Below are 4,205 nucleotides of genomic sequence, written 5' to 3'. Positions count from 1 at the left end.
TATAGTCCCCTTTTTGTATATCCCCATTGTATAAGGGACTTCCTGCATTTTACCTCACATGTACATGTATTGGCCTTTGCCCCACTGTGAAAGTTAGTTGCTCATTATCCAACACTGGTAACCTCCGGGAGGTGTCTATTTTTTCGTTCGGCAACTCCATTTTGTGCTGGGGTCCCAACACAAGTGGTTTGATGAACCATTCCCTCAGAGATAAGCATCAAAAACATAATTAATATACCCTGTCCCATTATCCGAGCGAAGAATTCGAACCTTCTTGTCAAATTGAGTGGCCACCATTTTGTGGAAGTCCTGGAAGCATGTCAGAACTTCACTCTTATGCTTCATCAAGTAGATCCACGTCATCCGAGTGTGACAATCAATGAATGTGACAAACCATCTGAAACCACTCACAGAGGTAACAGAACAAGGACCCCAAACATCGGAATGAATTAATAAGAACGGCTCATTACTTCGGAGACCAGTACTAGGATAAGTTACTCGGGTATGTTTGCCAAACTCACAAGCATCACACACTAATTTGCTTTGATTTGCTTTCTTAAATAACTCAGGACACAAAAGACTCAAACTCCCAAAAGAAAGATGTCCTAGGCGACAATGATACAACAAAATCTCTGCCTCAACACCTCCTACAGCCACAACGAGCGCGGTTTCTCCTTGATCAATATACCACAGTCTATCACGCCATGTTCCAGTTCCAATCATCTTCCCAGTCCTCTTTTCCTCGAAAAAACAAGCATCCTCATCGAATATGACTCTGCACTTGAACTGTTTGATAGCAGAACTCAGTTAAAGGAGATTGACTGGAATTGAAGGGACATGCAAAATTGAAGCTAATGCTAGTGATGATGTGCATTCTACAGAACCTACACCCTTGATTAGTTGAAAGGTTCCATCAGCTATCTGAATGGTCTCTGAATAATCATGTGGAGTATAAGATGCAAATGCATCAAGGGAACCAGTAACATGTCTAGATGCCCCTGAATCTATAATCCAGTCAACATGAGGATGCAAGAGCCCAAGCCGGAGTACCTTTGCCCAACCTTTGCCCACTTGTGCATAGTTGGCATAATTACCAAAGTGATCCACCTGAGGTATCGTGCCAGATCCCTGTGAACTTTCTGATGTATGGCTCTTCTGGCATTTCTCCCATTGTGCTGCTTGCTCGCCTGTAAGCACGATGTGTGATGTTTCCTCTGCAGCAGTATAGGCTCTAGTGCTGACATCACCTCTGCCACGTCCACCACGGCCCCCACGATCACCACCTCGTCCTCCACGGCCCTCACCTCGGCCTCCTCGGCCACCACCACGGGTCGCGCGTCCGCATCCTCCAGATGGTGGAGCATAACACTCATAGCTCAGATGTCCTGTCCTTCCACAATTGTAGCATTCCTATTGTCAGCCCCATACGCTGACCGAACGGGATTGCTGCTACCCACCATCATCCGCAAGCAAATCTCCTCCTGGACCGTTGCTGAAATTGCCTCTTCCATAGTAGGCAATGTTGTCTGGTGAAACATGGCAGCCCTCCTTGGCTCAAACTCTGTTTCAGCCCCTTTAAGAAGTGTGTAACCCTTCTACGTTGCTGCCAAGCCTCACCAGCCTCAATATCACTAGAACATGTCAATTGCAATGGATCATAGTGGTCCAAATCAGACCACAGTTGCTGCAGCTCACTGGCGTACTCTTGGACAGTTTTCTCCCCTTGCTTGAGTTCATCCACCTTACTCTGGACCTCCACCATCATCATCACATTGCCAGCCCCAGAGTACATATTGCTCAACGTTTTCCAAATCGCTGCTGCACTTGCAATTGCTTCAATCATCCGAGCAATCGATGGAGAGACGGAATTCATCAACCATGCTGCACTCGCCAATCAACACTTGTTCTATCTGCAGGTTCTATGAATGTTTCCTGCACACAGTGCTCTACACCCGTTGTCCTGGAGATCAACTTCGCCCTCCTTGACCAGCTCAGATAGTTCTTGCTCCCTTCTAACTTCAATTAATTCGGCATCAGCTCCAGCTTCAACTCGGGTGTTCCCACTGAAGCTTTTGATCCCATTACCGAAAAAGGCTTCCGCCCCGCTTTATATATAAAGCAAAGATCAACATCACCAAGTACAAACGCACGCCACCACAACACAGGCACACACCCAAGGCAGGATACAAAGGCGCTGAGGGCAGCAACACCACCCCTAACACTAACGTGAAGAGGCCGAAACCGCATACGACGAACCGTGGGCTCCCAGACGGCGCCTTCAGGAAGGATACGACACCGGAGCGCCGCCACCGCCCGATACGAGGATCAGAGTTTCCCCTCGAGCCGCACGAAGGGTAGTGAGAGCCGCGACGACGCCTTCAAGAAAGGAACGAGCTTCGCCGCCGCCGGTCCGTCCGAAGAAAGAACAGGTTTTCACCCCGGACAACACTCACCACCACCGATCGCCACACCCCGGCTACCACGCCGCCCACACGGCCATGGCCACCGGGTAGCACCCAGCCACAGGCTCGGCCCAAGAGCACCGCGCAACCTCCACCCCCAGGGCCGCCGCCCCGGCATCCAAGACCAAGACACCACCACACCCGAGATCCGCCGCTACCCCAACCAAAGAGACGAGCGGAAAGATCCCGCCTTTCCAACTCCTGGACATCCCCCAGCGCCGAGACCCAATAGGCCGGCCAAAACGGGCCTCCATCGACTCGTCCTGCCGCGCCGGGCGGGAGACGAGCTCGGTCCTGCGGCACCATGTGAGACGAGGTCGGTCCTGCTGCACTGTGCACGAGACGAGCTCGGTCCAACGGCACCGTGCGCGAGACGAGGTCAGTCCTGCCGCGTCGGGCGCGAGACGATCGATGGACCGCAGCTGGGAGAGGGTCAGCCCTTCGATAGAAGTAGAGCTCGGACGACGAGGAGATGACGCGAAGGTCGACACGGTCTGACCGCAGACGAGCCGACGCCGGAGAAAGCCAGCCGTCGCCGCGGGCAGAGCCGCCGAACCACCGTGTAGCCGCCGCGCCGCGGGCAGAACGTCGGAGAAAGCCAGCCGTCCCCGCGGGCAGAGCCGCCGAACCACCGTGTAGCCGCCGCGCCGCTGGACGGCCGCTGCATGGACCATACAGCACCGACCGCCCACGGCCGGAGCAGCAACCATGACGGGCCACTGCCCCACCCCGTGCCTCACGCCGGATTCCAGCCATGAGACCAGGCCGGGCATGCGACCACCTGAAGCCACTGCTCCGCCGCCACCATCCGCCCCCAGAGAACCAACCAGAGCTGGAGAAGATCGACGGAGGTCCTCCCGAGCCGCCCGCAGCCCACCGACGCCCAGATCTGATCCAGGACGCGGCCACGGGCACGCAGCCGCCGCGTTGCGGGCAGCAGCCGCCAGGACGCCGCCGAGCCGCGGCACGACGCCGACCGGAGCCACCGCCGCAGCACCGCCAGGCCCCACGCGTGCCTGACGCCCCCAAACAGGCGGGCCACCCCGCGTCGCCCAGATCCGAGCGGAGGAGGAAGAAGTCCCCGCCGCCAGCCACCGCAGGGGCTTTGCCCTGGCGGATCCGGCCGGCGGCGGCGGGGGGAGGAGCGAGGGAAGGGGGTTAGAGGCGGTGGACGGCGGCGCCACCCGAGCCGCCCGCGGGGGTGGCTGGGTGGCTGCGCGGGGGAGAGAGGGGGGAGGTGTGCGCTTATTTCCTACGTAGTTTATTCCAGTGGAAGGCCTTGATCCCATTATCCCCATTGCCATAAGATCCTGCAGCAAACTTCTCGTATCACCTTTTGTAACGAGTGTGGATTCTCCCTGAGCCTCCTTCTCCAGCTTATCTTGTGCTGCTTTCCTTGCAGCTTCAGCCTCCTCACGACTCATCTCTGCTGAACACAAGAACAGAGCCCTCCCGGCTGCTGCACTTCCTCACACAAAAGAAAACAACAGGGAGTATACCCAGCAGCTGTCTTCTTCCTCCCCTTACCCACATCACCGTGAGCAGTCTTCTGGCTGCAAATCCCCTTCTTCCCAGCCTTTGAATCGGCCGTCGGCCAGCCTCACCAGCTGCACGGCAGGGAGCAGCTCTCCACCTCCACGCACAGTCAATTCTCCCCCCTCACCTCCAGCCACCATGGAGCAGCACTCCTCCGCAGCCCCCGCGGCCACCACCTCTTGGAAACCTAGCTCTGATGCCATATTG

At 56.1% G+C, this 4,205-nt stretch overlaps 1 protein-coding gene across 1 annotated transcript in view; it reads left to right on the top strand.

Moving 5' to 3' along the window:
- LOC119321729 (protein PHYLLO, chloroplastic-like) overlaps positions 1 to 4,205 on the top strand; it is a 41,139-nt gene that overhangs the window by 29,079 nt on the left and 7,855 nt on the right. The gene's annotated exons all lie outside the window — the stretch shown is intronic.

This window comes from Triticum dicoccoides, chromosome 6B (genome assembly GCF_002162155.2).
Source record: "Triticum dicoccoides isolate Atlit2015 ecotype Zavitan chromosome 6B, WEW_v2.0, whole genome shotgun sequence".
NCBI classification, from domain to species: domain Eukaryota; kingdom Viridiplantae; phylum Streptophyta; class Magnoliopsida; order Poales; family Poaceae; genus Triticum; species Triticum dicoccoides.
The sequence above is the reverse complement of the archived record's forward strand: the minus strand, read 5'-3'. Positions and strand labels throughout refer to the sequence as shown.